The sequence below is a fragment of the Gossypium hirsutum genome, chromosome D03 (assembly GCF_007990345.1).
Source record: "Gossypium hirsutum isolate 1008001.06 chromosome D03, Gossypium_hirsutum_v2.1, whole genome shotgun sequence".
Taxonomy (NCBI): Eukaryota; Viridiplantae; Streptophyta; class Magnoliopsida; order Malvales; family Malvaceae; genus Gossypium; species Gossypium hirsutum.
In genome coordinates, this window is record NC_053439.1 from 16,715,989 (window position 1) to 16,739,223 (window position 23,235).

A 23,235-nucleotide genomic window follows, 5' to 3' on the forward strand; every position below is an offset into this window, starting at 1 on the left:
TCAACATCTGCTCCTGTTTTTCCTATAATTTTTGAATAATAGACCTCAGTTCATCACATTCCTAGTGTATTCAAGTCTCACATTACAGAATTCATAATTAATTTCTTTCTTCTGCTAAGAATTTTAATGAAATTAATAAAATTGTAAAATTCTCATAAGCATTTTACTTAAAATAAGATATTTCATTTAACTAATAGCGTTATAAACATTGAGTTACCAAATTATGTAAAAAATTAAAATATAAATATAAAATCTCAAATTTACGAATAGTGAAAAATATAAATATAAATATAAGATATTACATAACTTACATTAGTTAATATACATAAATTACATAACATAATTAGTTAATTATACATAAATTACATAACATACATTAATATTATACATAAATTACATAACTTAATTATTTAATATTATACATAACTTACATTAATATTATACATAAATTACATAACTTAATTAGTTAATATACATAAATTACATAACATAATTAGTTAATTATACATAAATTACATAACATACATTAATATTATACATAAATTACATAACTTAATTAGTTAATATACATAAATTACATAACTTAATTACTTAATATACATAAATTACATAACTTAATTACTTAATATACATAAACTACATAACTTAATTAGTTAATTATACATAAATTACATAACATACATTAATATTATACAGAAATTACATAACTTAATTAGTTAATATACATAAATTACATAACTTAATTACTTAATATACATAAATTACATAACTTAATTAGTTAATTATACATAAATTACATAACATACATTAATATTATACAGAAATTACATAACTTAATTAGTTAATATACATAAATTACATAACTTAATTAGTTAATATACATAAATTACATAACTTAATTAGTTAATTATACATAAATTACATAACATAATTAGTTAATTATACATAAATTACATAACATACATTAATATTATACATAAATTACATAACTTAATTAGTTAATATACATAAATTACATAACATAATTAGTTAATTATACATAAATTACATAACATACATTAATATTATACATAAATTACATAACTTAATTATTTAATATTATACATAACTTACATTAATATTATACATAAATTACATAACTTACATAACTTAATATACATAAATTACATAACTTAATTAGTTAATTATACATAAATTACATAACATAATTAGTCAATTATACATAAATTACATAACATACATTAATATTATACAAAAATTACATAACTTAATTAGTTAATATACATAAATTACATAACTTAATTACTTAATATACATAAATTACATAACTTAATTAGTTAATTATACATAAATTACATAACATAATTAGTTAATTATACATAAATTAAATAACATACATTAATATTATACAGAAATTACATAACTTAATTAGTTAATATACATAAATTACATAACTTAATTAGTTAATTATACATAAATTACATAACATAATTAGTTAATATACATAAATTACATAACTTAATTACTTAATATACATAAATTACATAACTTAATTAGTTAATTATACATAAATTACATAACATACATTAATATTATACAAAAATTACATAACTTAGTTATTTAATATTATACATAACTTACATTAATATTATACATAAATTACATAACTTAGTTATTTAATATTATACATAACTTACAACTTACATAACTTACAACTTACATAACTTACTTATTTTTAATTATTCGTAAATTACATAACTTACATAATTTTCATAATAAATAACTTACATAATACATAACTTACGTAGCTTAATTATACTTATTCCTAAATCCTAAACCCGTGCACATTATTGTCAAGATTAGGCTTCAAGAAATAAGAAATGGACCGGTCTTGGATGAATTTGTCAAGGGTAAGCGACGATTATCGAAATGGAGTACAAACTTTTCTAGATTTTGCATTTCAATATGCAAGCCAAGAGAACATGATTCTTTGCCCGTGTAAGAAGTGTGTCAACATAAACTGGCATTATCGTGAAGTTGTATACGAGCATCTAATTGTTGATGGGTTTGTTCGTGGTTATAAACAATGGTTTTTTCATGGAGAATGCCCGCCTAGTACTTCCTCTTCAAGGATGGATGTATCTTATGATAGTACTGCTTACCATCAGTCTGTTAGAGGGGATGATATGGAAGGGATGTTGCGGGAAGCATTTAATATTCACAGTCATGGTTTACAGTCGTTCCCACCCGACTTTGTGCCATCTGATGATTGTAATCTCGGTGGAAATGCTTTTACCGAACCCGGAAGATTTACTGCCAGTGAAGAGCCGAATGGAGAAGCGGCAAAGTTCTACGCGCTACTTAATGAGATGAATGAAGAACTATATGAGGGATCGAAATTTTCAAAAATGTCTTTCTGCATTCGTCTTTTCCAGTTAAAATGTTTGGGAGGGTGGATCGGGAACTCATTGACAATGCTGTTAGAGTTTTTGAGAGAAATGTTTCTGTTTGCAAAGATCCCTCAGTCATGCAAAGATATGAAGAAAATGATAAAAGACTTAGGTCTTGGGTACAACAAAATCCATAGTTGCCCAAATGATTGCATGTTGTATTGGGGCGATCGGAGAAACCAACAGTGCTGTCATGTATGCGGCGAATCCCGTTGGATAAATAGAAACACAGAATATGGGAACGACGATGAAAATGATGCACAGCCAATAAAGAAGTCGGTCAAGATTTTACGGTATTTTCCGCTGATACCAAGGCTTCAAAGGCTTTTCATGTCCTCGAAGACAGCGGATTCAATGACGTGGCACCATAAAGGACAAACCGATGATGGATTATTAAGGCATCCGGTAGATTCTTTAGCTTGGAAATCATTTGACAATAAATTTCCAAGCTTTGCAAGCGATCCCAAGAGTGTGGGGCTTGGCCTATCATCTGATGGATTTAATCCTTACAAGATCATGAGTACTGCATACAGTACTTGGCCAGTAGTGCTTGTTCCTTACAATCTTCCTCCGTGGATTTGCATGAAGCAATCTTCCCTTATCTTATCTATGATTATCCCTAGAGAGAAAGGGCCCGGGAATGATATCGACATTTATTTACAGCCACTTATTGAAGAGTTAAAACAATTATGGGCTGGTGTCGAGACATACGATGTACTGAGAAAGGAGAACTTTAATTTACGTGTAGCTTTGATGTGGACTATTAATGACTTTCCCGCTTATGCCAATTTATCCGGTTGGAGTACCAAGGGTCGTTATACGTGCCCAAGTTGTGCTGCACAAACATGTTCGCAATGGTTATACAATGGGAAAAAGTTCTCTTACATGGGGCATCATCGGTGGTTACCAGAAAATCATAGATTTAGATCTCAGAGTTCGGCATTTGACGATACTGAAGAGTTCAGAGAAGCTCCTTCGCAGACAAGTGGATCTGAAATCTTGTTAATGTTAGAAGATATGAATTTCAGTTATGGGAAGATGAATCAACCGCCAAACACGCAAAGACATAGAAGATCAAATGATGAAGCTGATGATAACTCCGATGAAGAGGATGATCCTAATGAGGCGGACTTGTGGAAAAAAAGAAGTATTTTTTTTAGTTGCCTTATTGGGAGCACCACCATTTACGACACAATCTTGATGTTATGCATATTGAGAAAAATGTCTGCGAGAACATTGTCTGTACAATTTTGAATGTAGACGGAAAATCAAAAGACAATCTTCAGAGTTGACTTGATTTAGTTGAGATGGGAATTCGACCTGATCTTCATCCGAATCCACTTCTGAATGGTAAATATCGGTTGCCGCCTTCTATTTTCTCAATGTCAAAGACAGAGAAAGAAGTGTTCTGCATGGTGTTGAAAGATATAAAGGTTCCCGATGCGTATGCATCTAATATATCTCGATGTGTTAGTGTTAAAGATCGAAGACTATATTCGCTCAAATCACATGACTATCACATCTTGATGAAAGATTTACTGCCAGTTGCTCTACGATGTTGTATTTCAAAGAAGGTGACGTCTTGTATAATTGAACTATCCAATATAATGAAAGCCATTTGTGGCAAAGTTTTGGATGTTCAAGAACTTCAGAAGGTACAGGATCAAGCTGCTTTAACTTTATGCAACATGGAGAAAATCTTCCCACCTTCCTTCTTCACTATTATGGTTCACTTGATAATCCATCTCCCGCATGAAGCAATTCTTGGCGGACCCGTTTTCTATCGATGGATGTATCCCATAGAAAGATGTTAATCAAAATTTTTAAAATTTTCATTCATTCACCTATATGCCTTTAGTTACAACTTTTGATAATGTTGTATACTGTGTTTAGGTTCCTATCCAAATTAAAGTCTTATTGCCGCAACAAGCGTTATCCAGAAGGATCGATTGCTGAAGGCTACTTGGCAGAGGAATGTATGACCTTCTGTTCAAGATATTTGGAAGATGTTGAAACAAGGTTGAACAGACCAAATAGAAATGTTGGACTCACGGATCATAACTTGGCCGATAATTATTTGTTCCAAAGTTTTGGAGAACCAATCGGTAAAGTTGAAATTGCAGAATTAGATGATTTATCGTGGGTTCAAGCACATCGATATGTTCTGTTTCACCACGAATCAATGGAACCTTTACGCAAGTAAGTTCTACAAATTTGTTGGATATTCATCATTTAAAAATTGTTTATAGTCTAACAAAATGAACATATTTTTAACATAGTGAGTACAAACAAATATTGAGATCTCGTTCGCGCTCCCGAAGAACACAACATCGAGATATCAATAAGTTGTTAACAGAATCTTTTCATGAATGGTTAAGTCAAACGGTATGTAATTGGAGCTTTCACCGACAAATAATAATATTTACTCAAAACATTTTTAAATACAAATGTTTACTTTCCATTCAATAGGTTTGGAGTGGGCAGAACGTCACCGACGAAGTTAAATGGCTTTCCCAAGGTCCAAATCAGGTGGTTAAAAGATATAGTGCGTTCCTCATAAACGGATTCAGATTTCATACAAAATATCGCGAGAGATTGAGGAGAACGCAAAATTGTGGAATAGTGGTTAATTCCTCAATTACAAGTTATGCTAGTGCTAGGGACAATAATCCTGTGGAGGGAAATGTGGAATATTTTGGACTTCTTACTGACATAATTGAGTTGGATTACTACGGCAAATGGAAAGTTGTCTTATTTCGAGGTGATTGGGTCGATGTTAATACTGCACGTGGAATCAAGCATGATCAATTTGGTTTCACAATGGTAAACTTCGCTCGATTGATTCACACAGGAGAACAATTGATTGATGAGCCGTATGTATTTTCTTCTCAAGTCAAACAAGTTTTTTACTCAAAAGACCCAACTGATGAGGGCTGGTACGTTGTACTCCGTAACATCCCTAGAGACTTGTTTGACATGGGCAGTAGAAGTAGACATGACATTGACGACAGAAACTTTTCCATTTCCAGAACAGAACTTAAACGAAAACATCTCTAGTACTAGTACACAATTTCAATGGGTCCGCCAGGATACGGATGAAGAGATTTATGAATTATAATGTATTAACTTTTTACGATTATCTAATTACATCTACGAATGATGATATTTCAACTATTTTATATGTGAAATTATTGTTGTAATTATATACTAAGTTTTCAACTAATTTATTTGTATTGCAGATAAAATGCCTAGAAGAAAAGTGCGATCGCACCGCATTGTTCAAGGTACTCCAAACTCGGCGGAAATAAACAGCACTGAACAACAGACTGTTGTTGGATCTTCGAATGTTCCGGTTACACCTGAGGAACCTATAGAAGTTCAAAGTAATTACACATTTAATTTATATGTGTGTTGAGTTCTTGTTTGTTTATTTTTAAATTTCGCATATTACAATACTTTTATTTTTCAAATGAAATTGGTGGGACGCGGAGAGGTCGCGGACGTACGGTACTGAGCGATTTATACGACCTAGATCTAGTCGAGCGTGTCCAAGTATCCAGTAATAGCTTTGGTCAGCCTGTTGGATCAGAAGCTCGCCTTTTAACAGGATACATGGGCATTCTAGCACGGAATGCAAATATGTTGCCAATTAACTTCGAGTCATGGCATAAAGTGCCCGAAAGTAACAAGAACCAAGCTCTCGATAACATTAAGGTAACAAAATGTGTATGTCATTTATAATACTTGGGTTTAAGATTAGTTTACATTTACTTTCTTAAGTTGTGTTTTTTGTAGGCGAGATTTGCTCTAGAGGTCTCCGATGCTTATGTAAAGAAGGCATTGGGAAAAAGATGGAGAGACCATAAGAGCACTTTAAAGAAAGACTATTTTAAGACAAAACAACACTCGACGAGAGATTACAAAATGTCCCGCCGGGAATGCTGAGGTACCAGTGGGAAGAGGTCGTTAGATTTTGGACTTCGAAGAAAGGAGAGGTATGTGTAACTTATAAAATTTTGTAATTATTTTGGCGTATAGTATTTCATGATTAACGTACTAATAATTTCATAATGTAGGATCATGAAGAAGTTGGAAAAAAAAGTAGGCAGCAACAAAAATTCACTCACATAGCTGGGTCGAAAAGTTTTGCGTGTGTAGCTCATGCAGAGGTATTTTTAATTTTTTAATATTGGCAGATTTTTATTACTTACTTACAATAATATTTTTACTATTGTATTGTAGGAACTGTCGCCCGGTCAAAAAGTTGGACGCCTTCAACTTTTTGACATTATACATAGGAAGAAAGATGGAAACCCTATGACTCCTGAAGCTGCAAAAATTATGGTACGTTTGCTTAATTAATACAATTTCACTTGTTTTAATTATTTATAGTGTTTATTTTCTAATGATTTATTTCATTTATTGTAATGCAAATATTGTTAAGTTATGTTGCATTGGGTTTTTTAATATATATTGCATTCCTAACTATTTGATTTATTTTTTAGGAAAAATTGAAGGATAAAAAGGCGGAGTACAAAGCGATTGCTTCCAGTGATAGTTCTGTTCATATTGACGACATTGATAACCGGATTATCACTGAAGTTTTGGGCCCTGAAAGGTATGGTCGGGTTCGATTTCAAGGATCTTTTGTTAACCCATCCCAATATTTTGGATCTAGCTCGCAACAATATATGTCTTCGGGGAGTCGAGCCGAAGCTGAAGTTCATAGGTTAAGAGACCAGATGGCTCAGATGCAAGCGACAACAACTGAGCAAATTACACAACTTAAAGCGGAGGCAACATCGAGAGAAGCTGAGGTTCAAAAAAGATATGAAGAACTCCAGCTACAACTGAAAGCAGATGTAGCAGCGAGAGAAGCTGAGGTTCAACGAAAGTATGAAGAACTCCAGCAGCAGCTTAAAGCAGATGCGGCAGCAAGAGAAGCAGAGGCGGCAGCGAGAGAAGTACAGGCTGCAGCGAGGGAAGCAGAGGCTAAAGCGAGGGAAGCAGAGCAGCGTCAAAAGTTCGATGAACTCCAGCAGCAGCTTCAGAGTATGATGAAAATGTTTCAGCAGTCGCAACAGCCGCCGTCTTAGACTATCGTGTAAATATACTTCGATTTTGACTTTTAATTATCATTTTAACTTTTAACATTTTTGTAAGAATAATACGAATTTTATTTTATTTATTTATATTTATTATATTAATTATTTAATATATAGATTTATTACTTTTGGCTGGTTTAGATATGATTTCTTCTGATTTGTTTTTACAGGAGGGCTGCAAAAATATAAAAAATTTTATTTTACAAATCTGCCAAATTTAGTGGCGTTTTTTTAAAAAAACGCCACTAAATTTGGTGGCCGTTTTAGTGGCGTTTTTGGTCAAAGCGCCGCTAAAGATAAGGGTCTTTAGTGGCGTTTGTGGAAAAAGCGCCGCTACAGATCAGAGTCTATTGCGGCGTTTTAGGGGAAAGCGCCACTAAAGAATAGGTCTTTAGGGGCGTTTATGGTCAAAGCACCGCTAAAGAATAGGTTCTTTAGCGGCGTTTTTGGGAGAAGCGCCGCTAAAGGTCTTACTCTTCAGCGGCGTTTGGGATAAAAACGCCGCTAAAGACCCTGATCTTTAGCGGCGCTTCTACCAAAAACGCCGCTACAGATCAAGGTCTTTAGCGGCGCTTCCACTAAAGCGCCGCTAAAGGTCTTACTCTTCAGCGGCGTTTGTGCTAGTAGCGCCGCTATAGACCAACACCTTTAGCGGCGTCTGTTGCGGCGCTTTTCAAAGCGCCGCTAAAAGTACTGCGCGCTTTTTAGCGCCGCTAAAGGCCTAAAAAAGCGCCGCTAAAAGCCTGTTTTGGTGTAGTGATTCATTTTCGATTTTTCAATTGTTTTTCTGAGTCCCAGATGTATAGCAAGTTGATCTGATAATTATAAAAAGCAACAGCCTTACTTGTGAATCAATGGAGAAAAAAGTGGCAAAACCAACTAGTGTGGAGTACAGCCATAGTTGACCACCATATGAGTTCATTGGTTTTTGCATGGGACCTTACATTTGCACCATTGTTGACTGTCTTACTACCATCCATAGAGGGAATTTCCAAATTGGTATGCCCAACCTCTTCTCTCTCTTGTATATGTTAATATTATAATCTTTTGGCTTAATTTCACCCAATATTTACAAATTATCACTTAAATTTTTAAACTAGTTTCTAGTTAGTTTAACTGTAAGTGTTAAATGTTAATTGAATATGATAGAAAACATATTTTGATTAAATTGTAAATATACATACTATTGCATTAGGCATTAGCAACTTGAATTTACGAGAGAAAACATGTTATAGGCCCAAAGAAAAAATTGAAAATTTTTATTACCCTTAAAAATTTTCAAAAGTTTAGTTTCCCTCATTTTAATTAGTTCTCTTTAAATTTTTTAAACAATCCTATTAAATACTCTATTTTTTTTTTAATTTTAGTTAAGGCCTCTCAAATCTTAACACCAAGAATAGAAAATATAGATTTGCAAAAAGTAATTCCATCCCTATTCATTTTTGTTATTACTAAAGAGTTCATAATAAGACATTTTCTTTTATCATTTAAACTTTGAGTTATGTATTATTTCATCGTTGAACTTTAGAATTTTTATGTCGATGCGGCGACATTTATTAGCATATCACATTAGCTAATTATATTCTTCTTCAAAGTCCCCTATGAAATATGAATTTTACACATATATGTCGTTGATATTAGAAATTTAAATTTTATAAGGTTTAAAGGGAAATATGTATTCTGTTAAAGTGAAATATTACATATTAGAAAAAGGTTAAAATGTCAAATAAATCCTTTGAAAATAATTAAAAAATCAATTAAGCCCTTTATTAAATAGTACATTCAATTGAACCTTTTGAATCATAATTAGTATCTAATTAAGCTCAATAAATTTATTTTTCCGTTGAAGCCCTTGAACTAATGACATAAACAATTTATATGAATAGAACATGAAAGATGCATAATATTAAAATTATTCTAATTTTACAATCACGTAAGTGGACTCCCTCAATGTTGGTGGTGAAGTGAAGCTTAATACGGAAAAGGACACACCATGCTTTTCTTGAGTGCATCCATTGAGAAAACACAAAAGGGAATTAATTAATTATATATATTATAGTAATGTGATGTTATAAAAATAAACCAAATAATTATGTTTGCATTACTGTTTTTTTTACATCTTATTATTTATAATTTGGATAAATTACTATTTTATTCTTTACATTTTAATTTTTTTTAAATTTTTTATCTGTTAAATATAAAGTTGATTATAAATAAATTATCTCTTTACTTTAATATTTTACTTAATTAAATTAACTTTTAATTTTACAATATTAAAATTAATGGATATTAAAATGCTAAGCTTAAAATATAGTTTTTGTTAAAAAAACAGACACATATTAATAAGATTTACCAAATTAAATTTATATTTTTCAAATATGATAAGAGTTAATTATATCCATTGATTAAAGTAGAGTAAAGATAATTATAAAATTATAAAATTTGAATATTAACCATTTTAACATTAAAGCAAATTAATCTGACAATATATAAAATACATAACTTGTAGGAAATTATTAAAAGTATTATTTAAATTATAACATAATATTTAGACCATGATGGATTTTTGTATTATTTTAATATTATGTTGTTAGAACTAGACCGATCAGTCGGATCGATTGGATCAGGAACCAATTAGGGTACTAGTCTAGAGAGTGGCTTTAAACTGGTTAAATTGGGAACCAATATAAATCGGCTAAAAGATTAGTTGAACCATGAATTTTTTGAATTTTTTTTTTTGAATTTTTAATAAGTTTTAATTGGATCGTTTGGACTGACTAACCTTTGACTAGGTCAGTTCGACCACTAGTCTGATTTAAAAATCATTGTTTAAAAATAAATAAATTAATATATTTGATTCTAAATTAATTTATTAATGATTTTTTTGAAGAAATTTATTAAAAATTTAAACAAAAATTAATCTTATAAAAATATTATAAATTTAATGTACATAATTCACCCGTGCATAGTACATGAATACAAACTAATTAGATTTTATTTCTCCCTTGACGAATGGCAATGTTTTATTTTTGCTTTTTATTTTTTTGTTTGAAACATAGAGGGATTAATATCTACAATAAATTATGTCTGTTGAATGAAGCGATAATAAATTTAATATTTGTTAAGTAAAATGTAGAACTCAAATTTCGTGTTGGATTGAATTTTAATTTTATTAACATCAATACTATTATTAATACAGAAATATGTGAATTCAAACTCGCTAAAGCATATATTTTTTTTTATTTAAGTGTCGTTACTATTATAGAGTTTGCATTTGCCCCGTAAAATATAGTAGGACTTAATCAGGGACATATTCCCAGAATTTTGAATCAGAGGTGGACCTTTAAAGAGATATATTTACAATCAATTAATTAATTAATTGATGTTATAAATTAAAGCTCTTCCTCACCACTATTTAAATTAAGCAACGAAAATTTCATCCATGACACACACCGACTGACTAAATTTTGAAAGTGATTTTTCTGTGGCATAATAGTGAAGGTATGAATAGTAATACGTAACAAGATCATTTTATTTCTGGGGTATTATTTATGGAAAATGCTGGATATTATCGCAGTTAATTACGATAAAAATCACAAAATATCATGTGCATGGGAACTTGAATTTTGATACATACATGTCATTGATTTCAGCATCTTTGACATAATAAATTAAGTATGAGGGTTGATTTTTAAGGCTTACTTATTGTTTTGATACTTCTGTTTATGACAGAAGATGGGATCGGAGACCGGTGCTGGAAAGAATTACCTTTACAACAACCAAGATTTTGATCTCTCCATTGATGTGTTCTCACAAGTCAGCTCCAAGTTATTAGATGATGATGGCCGTCCCAAGCGAACTGGTAATGTTACAGAAAGGTTAAATTCTATGAAAAAGATTGCAGACTTTGTTTTAGTGATGTCATTGGGTTTTCCTTTGTTTAGGAAGTGCATGGACCGCAAGTGCTCATATTATTACAGCAGTGATTGGTGCTGGTGTTTTGTCCCTGGCTAGGGCAACAGCTCAGCTTGGATGGATTGCTGGTCCGGTAGTAATGTTTATGTTTTCTTTTATAACTTATTACACTTCCACTCTTCTTGCTGCCTGTTATCGCTCTGGTGACCCAGTTAATGGCAAGAGAAACTATACCTACATGGACGCTGTTCGGTCAAATCTTGGTAAATTTCAAAACCCAGAAATCTTTGAATTTGCCTTACCAAAAATGGGGTTGTTTCAATTTCAATATCTTTATCTTTTATGTTACTTTTCAGGTGGGTTTGAAGTCAAGATCTGTGGATGGGTTCAATACTTGAACCTTTTTGGAGTTGCCATTGCATACACCATTGCATCATCAATTAGCATGATGTGGGTAGTTTTAATGGCTCAAACTCAGTGATTTGTTGTTTTGGCAGTTGTATTGTTTGGGTTAACACTTAACATTTTAAAAATATATATATATGGCTATTAAAAGGTCTAATTGCTTCCATGCCAGTGGTGGCAAAGATCCATGCCACATGAATAGCAATCCTTATATGATTGCTTTTGGCATTGTTGAAATTTTTTGCTCTCAAATTCCTGACTTTAATCAACTATGGTGGCTTTCCATTGTTGCTGCTGTCACCATTGGACTTGGTATTGGAATTGCTAAAGTAGCCGGTATCTTACTACAACTCAATTATTAGCATTCCATATTGATGACTAAATGTATCATGGAAGAATTTTGCCCCTTTTAATAAAAAAATGAATAAATTATTCTTTATACATTAAATCAAAGAGCAAATTAATCTTTTCTCTTAAAAGTTTTATCTAATTGTACCGTTAAAAACTGACATAATCGACAAAATAACCAGGTGATGATACATGGCGTACCTTCATACTGATGTATAGGGACGGGTTTTTAACAGTAGAAATGGATGGAAGTTTTTGCAAAAGAACCAATTTGTTCTTTGATGTAATGTATAAATATTAATTTATCTATTTTTTTAGTAGAGAGAACAAAATATAATCTGACTCCTATTATAAGGACATCATGACACTTATACCAAATTAATGTGCTTTAACGTAAATATGTTAGAATTTTTTCATGAAAGATCTTCATATCCATACCGGAATAATGTCAAACATATTTGACCCTTGAGATGTTTTCGTTTTTTTTTTTTTTTTTTGCTTGGTTAATTTAGCGGAAATAGGGAAAATTGGGGGAAGCCTAACAGGATAAGTGTTGGAACTGTCACTCAAACCCAAAAAATATGGAGTTTCCAGGCACTTGGTGACATAGCTTTTGCCTATTCATACTCATTGAAATTCAGGTTTACATTAATTTTCTTTTTCATCCAAATTCATTGTAACTCAAATAACTTGTTGAAGTCGAAAGCTTTTAAAACAATATGGTGTTTTGTGTTACAGGATACACTGAAGGCTCCACCATCAGAATCAAAGACAATGAAAAAGGCAACACTGTTAAGTGTTGGAGTGACAACTTTTTTCTACATGTTATGTGGTTGTACGGGTTATGTGGTTGTACGGGTTCTTATCCCCTGGAAACTTACTCACAGGCTTTGGATTTTATAACCCATTTTGGCTCCTTGACATTGCCAATGCCGCCATTGTTATTCACCTTGTTGGTGCATACCAAGTTTACTGTCAACCCCTTTTTGCCTTTGTCCAAAAAACGGCATCCGAGAAGTTCCCGGACAGCAAATTCACTACCAAAGATATCAAGATCTCGATCCCGGGTTTTCGGCCTTACAATCTAAACCTTTTCAGATTGGTTTGGAGGACTTGTTTTGTGATGATAACAACATTGATCTCTATGCTTCTTCCATTCTTTAATGACATTGTTAGACTCCTTGGGGCACTTGGGTTTTGGCCACTCACAGTTTATTTCCCAGTAGAGATGTACATTTCTCAAAAGAAGATGCCAAAATGGAGCACCACATGGCTTTGCCTTCAAGTCCTAAGCATTGCTTGCCTTGTTATCACTATTGCTACTGCTGCTGGTTCCATTGCAGGGATTGTTCTTGATCTGAAGTCATATACTTCATTCTCCACTGGGTATTAGTTCAGTTACAATTTGAAGAAAGCAAGGGAAACTAAGCTCTACGGATTAAAAACGCTTCTTGTAGTTGTTCATGTTCGTAAAATGTAAAAATTGTTGTTGCTAATTTACTGTTTAGGTTATGAAGTTTTTATATGTAGCTTGTAGCTTTCACATTCAATGCAAATGGAAAACTTTTATTTTTAGAAATATATAAATATTCTATATAACGTTCTTTTATGAGTTTATTATACCATTAACCGGGTTTTAAAAACTATCCAACACATTATCTATAGTCCATTTCTAATTATTTAATAGCAACACAACAATTTTTTTCCAAGTCACTGGCAAATAATTTTGAAATTTTTTTATTCTAAACCTCAAACCCAAATCTCGAATCTCGAACCTAAATTCAAACCCCGAACCCTTATAGTTCATGGTTTGGATTTGGGGTTCAAGGTTCGAGGTTCGAGGGTTAAGGTTTAAAGTTTAAAGTTTAGATTCAAGGTTCAGGTTTGAGTATGGAGTACAGGGTTCATGTTTAGGGTTCAGGATCCAATGTTCAAGGTTTGGGTTTAGGTTCAGGGTTTAGCATTCAAAGTTAGGGTTCAAGGTTCGGGTTTAGATTCACGATTCTGGATTTGGGTTCGAGGTTCAAGGTTTAGAATAAAAAAATACGAAAATTATTTATCAATGACATGAAAAATTTGTTGAAATGTCATTCAATAATTGAAAATGGACCATAAATAATGTGGTGGGAAGGGTTCATAAAATAATTTCTCATATTTATAAATGATTTAATATTAGGGTAAAAGTGACTTACCCTCCCCTCAAATTTAGTGTAAAATAAGGTCTACTTATTTCTAGATTTGAAAAAAATCACATGCAAATTTTAAATTAAAAGGAAAAATATATTTTTGTTTTTATTTATTTATGTATATTCTATTTAGTTTATTCATTTTTCTATTTTTAATTATAAAATAATGAAATTAATTAAATAATAAAATTTAATTACATATTGAAGTACTATAAAATTAAATATATTTAATTTATTTCATAAAAAATATATTATGATTTCAATTAAAATTAAATATTTTAAATATTTACTTAATTAATCTTGAAATACATTAAATTATTTTTATTTAAAATTAATTACTAAACATCATTTGGAAGGTTTAATGAAAAATATTTAAATATAAAAAATAAAAAAATCATCTCAAATTTAATATTATAATTAAATTAAAATTTAAACGTTTAAAATATATTTGCATAAAAATTATTTAAAAAACAAAAAAATAAAAGAGAAGACAAAAACAAAATATAATTTTCATTGATAATAAATTTTTTAAAATAAATTTTCAACCATTAAGGCCTTAGCAACTTTAAAATATCACATTTAAATCTTTCACTATGTAAATTATGTGGTTCTTAATCTTTTTTTTTTTTGATTTATGTCCCAACATATGTAGATATTGTATAATTTTATTGTGGTATAAGTCTAAATATATTTTGTTTATCAGTTTGATCGTCTCACCATATGTAGATCTTATATAGTTTTGTTGTCGTATAGGAATAAATATATTTTGGCAATCAATTTGATCGTGCACGATTAATTTTGGTTATAGTTATTCGGATGTATTTTTTATAATTTCAATTGTGATTGGACATGTAACTTCAAAAAAAACTTACTTATATTAATAAAAAATTACATTATATTTAACATATTATTATATTAGAATATAATGCAATTTATAATTTAATTTAGTAATAAATAAAATGATTTTATAACTAATTAAAATTTTATTATATTTAATTGAAAATATTGAATATAAAAATTAAAATAACAAAAATAAATAGAATAATAATTAATGAAGTGTAAATTTTTTTATTAACAGGATTAAAGATATAAAAATCCCTTAAAAATAAAAGAAAATTAATTGCGCCATTGTCATTAACAAAAAAAAAACAATTAAACCTCTTCGCAAAAAGTTTCATTCTTTGATCACGTTAACCATTAAAATTAGCTAACGGACCAATCAAATGGAGACACATCGCAGTCCCGGATGTAAATAAAAAATTATTAAAAATTATTAAAAAATTGTAAAATATTATATAAACTTATAACAAATTGTAGAAAAAAATTATAAAAATTATAATTGGGCAGAACAAACTGTTGCAGTTGATACAAACCAAAATATTCACCTAAATAGAAATTTGAATTGGTTGTCTTGGTTTATTACTAGAATGGTATGCACTAACCATAAATTAATTTATTTTTTTATTTCCCAAAATAAACATATTAAATAAATTTAAATAAATTAATTTCCTAATTAAAATATTTTCTCAACTCAATTCTAATTTCGTTAAAATCATGACAAGTTTACCATAAAATAATCTATGAGAAAATATATTTAATATTTCTACATTCAATGGATTCACTATGACCAAATGATTTATTTTACTTTTTGAACTTCATTTAATTGAAAACCATAAATTCATTTACAGGCCATTTTCATTTTCATTTTGGAGAAAACTACATTCATTTCAAAATGTTTCTCATTTCTTCATTTTTATCATCCATTTATGTTCATTTTATCCAACATGCAATTCATTTCTAGTTTCAACGAGCTAGCGGAGAGACTGATTAGACATATGTGATTAGGGCTCAAATTTATAATTAAGTTCTAGCTTTTCACCTATTAATTGTAAATTCATTTAGTCATGAAGCCATTCCACTATAGTATCGTGATTGAGCTCTTCCCAACGACATACCATTACGAAAGTAACTTGATCAATGTTGGATCTAGTGCCCTGAGTGTAGTATATTCATTTACAAACTTGTCATTTTTTTGAACAGATTGATTAATAAAAAAAATTCATTGATTACATTAATATACTTTTAATAATTGTCTTCACATGGTTTTCGCAAGCAAAGCAAAATGGAAGCAAATGTTGCGCATTGGTTATCTAAATATCTAACTAATAGTAACTAGTATTAGTGTTAGATCGTAGTAAAGAAAGACAACTTGTATTAGTAGATGAACCTAAACATTTCCTTAGTCTAATCGAAAATGAGCAAATCGATTAAAAGACTAATATGCCGTCTATCAAGTCAAATTGGGGAGATACCTTGTCTTGGGCATCGAAGCGGATGACTCTCAAAAGATAGAGATATAGATGTAACTGACTGGTCTGACAATACATCGGACATGATCCAAGGAAAATAGACCATGAATTCGTTTATGTATTTATTCACTTGTGACGTTCGTAGTGTGGCATACCTATATCCTGAGTGGATAAAAAACTATGTATGCGTTACTTAAACACTTTGATGTAAGTAAAAGCCTGTGTCCAAATAGATAAGGAATCGAAAGCGGGTGCGTTGGGTTTACGACTTCTGTAGTATGTAGCTTCATTCATAACTGTGGAATTCATAGCCCAAAACATAGGTAAATGATATCCTTTGATTGGCATTACATGGTTGATGAAAAGTAAACGTGGTCACAAGTCGTTCATCTTTGTGATGGATGACTTGATTACTATTTGATAGTAATTGACTTTTCGTGAAAGAAGATGTAATGGTTACAATGAGATAAGACTAGATCATATTGGGAGAATGGATATTATCCCAAAGAGATTAAGGATATCCTATGAGGGTAACACATTTATGACAAGGCCATTGAATGAGCACTAAGAAGTTGCTTTTGTAATGGTATGTCGTTGGGGAGAGCTCAGTCACGAAACTATAGTGGAATTAATTCGTAACTAAATGAGTTTATAATTAATAGGTGAAAAGCCAGAACTTAGTTATAAATCATTTGAGCTTCAACTATATATGTCCAATTGGTCCCTCCGCTAGCTCATTGAAACCAGAAATGAATTGCATGTTTGAATAGAAATGAACAAAATGAATAAGAAAAGAGAAATGAGAAACATTCATGAATGATTATGGTTTCTCTGAAATGGAGCAATGAAATCATTTTGAAATGAATGTAGGTTTTCAAAAATGGAAATGGAAATGATCCATTTACAATCCTATATGGATTACTTAAAAATTTACCAAAAGAATGAGTTTATGTTTTTGGGCTGTTTTAAAGCTCGAAAGTAAAAATAAATCATTCGATCATAACGAACATGTTGAGTTGTGAAATATTGAATATATCTTCTCAAAATTTTACCAGGGGAAAAATCGTCAAAATTTTACCAAGGGTAAAATTGTCAAAAATTTGTTGGGGTAAAATACGGATGAGAAAATTGTTTTATATATGAATATTAAAATTTATTTTGTGAAATAGAAAAAAATGACTAAGGTTGGATCACGTTATAGAGTACTAGGTCAAAAAGGCCCAGGTAGTACTCGTAATTGGACCCGATGTGAGAGAGACCCAAAAAACCCTTCATGGACATGAAGGGGACAACAACCCTAGTAGAATACTAGGGTGTGTCATCCACCCTTGTCCTATTCTAAGTAGGATGTTGTTTTTCTATTGGAAATAAACCAGTACAACTCAACAAGGGTTCTACGTTCTCTTCCTATAAATAGATCACATGGGTAGAGCTATTAATACAACTTTGAGACATTGTTATTCTGTTGAAATATAAAGAGAATTCATTCTCAACTATTACATATATTTTTCCAGAATAACAATTCTATCGGTTTCTATTAAGAAGAGAGATTTTTGGTTTTCACCCCAATATGAGTGAAAGCTCTTTTTAGTTGTGTTTCGATTCAATTGGTTCGAGCCCACACTCGAAGAAATTTGTGGTATAAAAATAGCTTAGAAGATCGTTTGGTTGAAATTCGGGAACAACAAACATTAGTTAAGCTGAAAACATAGATACAGATTCGGTTAAAGTTTATTGCTATAAATATCACAAACTGGATCGGTTTTCAAAATTTTAATTTTTCGCTGTGTAAGAAAATCATTTTCAAATCGAGATTTTTCCAACAATTGGTATCAAGAGCCAAGTTGTGCTATGTTTATAGTGTAAACCGAGACCAAATCTCTCTCTTCATCTTGTTTGATTAATATTTAATAAGATGTGACATTCTTGTAATTATTCGCATGTTTAGGGGAATGTATGTGAATGAATACTTTATTATATATTTGTTATATAATTATTAATTTTTATAAAGGTTGTGGTTATTAGAAAATAGATCGTGGGCTATCATCTCCACATAGGATTTTTTTATATAGAATTCTTGTGAGCCAGAAATGGACATAGGATATAAATGTAATTTTTTCTTATAAAAAAGAGTCCATGATGATGAGAAGATAGAGTGATGGAAGTTGAAGACACAAAGAATGCTTTGTGGTAAAAAACTATGTAATTTTTGGTTTTTCATTTTTTTTAGAAATAGAACCATGAAAGCCTTAACCGACAATTTTATTTTATTACCCATCTCATTATATATATGTTTAATAATTGTTAATGATCTAATTGTGATATATATATGAGATGATCCACAGTCGATCAATTAAAGATAACAAGTGTGCTAATTAGAAAATACATATGTTTGATAGTTCCATTCACTTATTTAGGTTATTCAATTACTATGAGAAGTGTGGTAATAAGAAGGTGTAGTCTAGGATTGGATCTGCAAGGAAAGGCTTGGTTTATAAGTGGTCAAATACGACTTATCTCCTTTTCTTGGGAACCTACCTATTGCACACTTCACATTCACTTCTTTGGTTTTTCCTTTAAAAAAAACTACGGAGAATCAAAATTGTTTGATTGACTCTTGTTAATAATTGAATGTGAATATTATAAAATTGTCATAACATGTCATGCATATATGATATAAGCATGCCATATAGTTTAGGAAAGAATGTCACATGTATTTGTCATGCATATATTGATCATACATGATTGGAATTGAATATTATAAAAACCTTACATGTTTTTTAAAATATTGAGTGGGAGAAGATCCCTAAACAAGACCTACGAACTCCATCAATGGTCTCTTGTGATGGCATGGCAAGTGCACTACCCCACGGTAGGATTGTTATGTGGGTTTCACTAAAGAGATTTGTAAAAAGTAAGAAGAATTCACTTGTGATCAAATGATAATTGGACTGGCCATTGTAGTAGGCATTACCATGTGATAGGTCAAGAAATTCTATCTTTAAAAGAGGAAAACTAGTCAAAGCATGCTACTTGGTGAGATTGTCCCATGATGACTCATTTGTGGTGTATGATGCGATAGGTGTTGAGTTGATGGTTATACACTCAAGATCTTCTAGTTAAGTAACTGTTGGGAAATGAGCCTATATTGTAGTAAACATGTAATTGTTTTCTATGTATTTGAATGATTAATACGTAAATTTCACATTTCACTGTTATGTCTTTTGTATTTCTATCTAACATATTTTGCATGCATAGAGAAATTGTGACAAGCAAATATTAGCTCATTGATTGTCTGAGTTCAAATTGATGATAACAGGCACAGTAAGAATGTTTATATTGCAAGAGAGACAACTTACTTTAGTAGATAATCTAAATAAGTCTGTAATCCCGTAAAATAATCAAAGTGAGCATTTGATTCAAATATTGACAATGATTATTATGTCTTCTAGAATTTCAATTGAGGAGATGGTTAGTCTTGGTTATAGGAGTAGTTGACTCCACGGGTAGATACATAGATGTATTCATTGACAGAATGATACATTGGACTGGAACCAAGATGAATTAATTTTGAATTCGTTTGTGAATTAATTCACTTGTGACATTCATGGTGTGATTTACCTAAATCCTAAGTTATTCACTGGCCATGCGTATGTAACTCATGTGTTTTGATATAAGTGAAGGATTATCCTCTAAAGATGATCGAGCCGATAGCCAGTATGTTGTGTACATGGCTTGTGTATGACATGACTTTACTAGAAACAGTGAAATTCATAGTTCAATTAAAGAGTTAACGATATCCTTTCATTGGCATTGTGTGGATTGATCAATATGGAACGTGGCCACGGGTTACTTATTCTTGAACGAGCAATTTATCACAGTCATTTGTTGACAGTGGTTATATTAATCATTAAGAAGACACAATGGTAACAATGAGATAAAATAGGATTGTATTGAGTGAACGAATTTAACTCAAAGGAATCAAGGATATCATATGAGGGTAACACACACATGACTAGGTCATTGGCCAAAGCAGTTGGAAGAATTACTTTCATAAAGAGTATACAATAAGGAGTTTTCAATCATGGTACTTCTTGTGGAATGACTCCATGATTAAATAATTGTGAATTATCGAAGCGATACTTCTGGATATAGTTGCAATTACTAGAGCCTAATTGTATATGTCCGATTCATCCATTCGCTAGCTCAACAAAAGTTCAATCGGATTGCTTTTGAATTAGAAGAAAATTCTACTACTTTGGATATAATTTAATGAGTAAATTTATTCGATGTGGAATTAAATTGGGAAGTCATAAGAATTGTTCAACTAGAGAATTTGATTAAAAAATTCTCTTGAAAATTTAATTTGGAAAACTAAGTGACTTTTGAGAAAATTAATTTTGATCAAGAAATAATTAAAATTAATATAATATTTTTGGAAATTAATTTTCAAGTCAGACAAATGGCTTAATGGGTAATTGAACTTAAAAATTGGACCTTAGATTATAAATTGGGCCCGAGAGCCCAAAACTGAGACCAAGATCCAAAAATTTGATGAACCGAGCATGTTATGTGAAATCGGGTTGACGGTCACACCGGTGGCTGGATTGGACCGATCGGGCCGTCATTGGCCTGGATCGAACCACGAAAAATTGAACCAGCTCGGGGTGACGACAGCTGCGACAACAACCGACAAATGGTTGGCGGTAATGGTTATTCGGTGGTTAAGCAGTGGAAGAATTACACTCCTACTGGGGCTCTACTAGAGAATTTATTTTCATATTAACTATTCTAAAATAATATTATTTTAATAGATTTAATATTTAATTTAATTCAATGCTTATCTTAATAGTATTTTATTAATTTAATATTTATCTTGTAGATAAATATTCTATTAGTTTAATAAGATTTAATATTAAATTTAATCTAATATTTATCTTGGTAAATATTATATTAATTTAATATTAAAATGATTAAGTTTAATAATAGTTGAACTCTTTAAACTCTCAGTATGTAAAGAAAGGCTTAGGTCATTATGTACACACACTTGAGTTCAAGAGAAAGTTTTAGAGAGAAAATTCTCTAAAGAAATTATTTCAAAAATATTTAGAGAAATTACAAAACTACCCCACTGGTAATTTTTGTGAAATTTTTTGATTCGAAGCTAGCCCACACTCGGCAAACGCTAGCTTGAGGGTAGTGGAGAAGACTACTTGGTCGAATCGAAAATGTACAATTTTGATTAAGTGTTTATTACTTTAGATATCAAAACCAAGTTCTTGTTTTGGAAAATTTTTTAAAAACTTTAGTTTTTCCCTAAATTTATTTTTCGCTACATTTTCCAAACACCGTTTTCCAACAATTTGTATCAGAGTCAGGTTGTGCTCTATTTATAAGTATAAACAGATAATCAAAATAATTTTCTCTTCTTCTTGAATGATTTGATTACATAGAAAGTGACATTCTTTAGATCTTATGCATGTTTTTAGTTATGTATGGGAATAGATGAGATATTATTGCCATAAGTTGTGGTTCTTAGGAAATAGGCTGTGGACTATTATCTCCACATATGACCTTTTTTTTAATTCATAGAAGTCTTCTGAGCCGAAAACGAACATAGGACTTAAATGTATTTTTTTCCAAAAGGAGTCCATGACGAGGAGAAGATAGAGCGATGGCAGTTGAAGACCCAAGGAATGCCTTGTGGCGAAAAACTATGTAATTTTTTGTCATTTATTTTCTAAAAATAGAACCATAGAACCATTGCCTGACAATTTTATTTTAAATACCTATCTCCTTATATATCTGTTTTATAATTTTTTATAATATTTATATTATGTAATGTTATAATTCTAATATATATGAGATGATCCATAGTTGATCGATTAAAAAAATAGTAAGTGTGGTTATGAGAAAATACATGTGTTGTATTGTTCTATTCACTTTTTTAGGTTATTCAATTACTGTAAGAAGTCTGGTAATGAGAAGGTGCATGTCTAGGATTGGCTCTGGCTAGGAAAGACTTGGTTTTTAAATGGTCAAATTTGATTCACCTCTCTTTCCTGAGACCCTACTTGGTGCACGGTTCAAATTCACTTATTTGGTTTTTCCCTCAAAAGAAAAACTATACTGAATCAAAATTTTTTGTTTTATGATTGATTGATTCTTGTGAATGAATGAATGTGAATATTATAAAATTATCATAACATGTCATGCATATATTGGAAGCATATCATATAGATTAGGTAAGAATGCCATTAAGACTATTGTATTATCATTCTTGAAATATGGGATAAAAACAAACCTTGCATGTTGTTTTAAAATATTGAGTGGAAGAAGGTCATTGAACAAGACCTACGTCCTCCATTGATGGTCCCTAAGTGATAGCATGATAAAGTTTCGAGCTGGTTCCTACCCTAGCCACACCCCAAGGTAAACTTTATCATATGGGTTCACTGGATGAGATTTCCTTTTAAGGACAACTAGTCATGCATGACTCTCAGTGAGATTGTCCCAA

At 30.9% G+C, this 23,235-nt stretch overlaps 1 pseudogene; it reads left to right on the plus strand.

Annotated features, from left to right (window-relative positions):
• LOC107949472 (amino acid permease 3-like) overlaps nt 1-13,616 on the plus strand; it is a 28,819-nt pseudogene extending 15,203 nt beyond the window's left edge.
• The last annotated feature ends 9,619 nt before the right edge of the window (nt 13,617-23,235 follow it).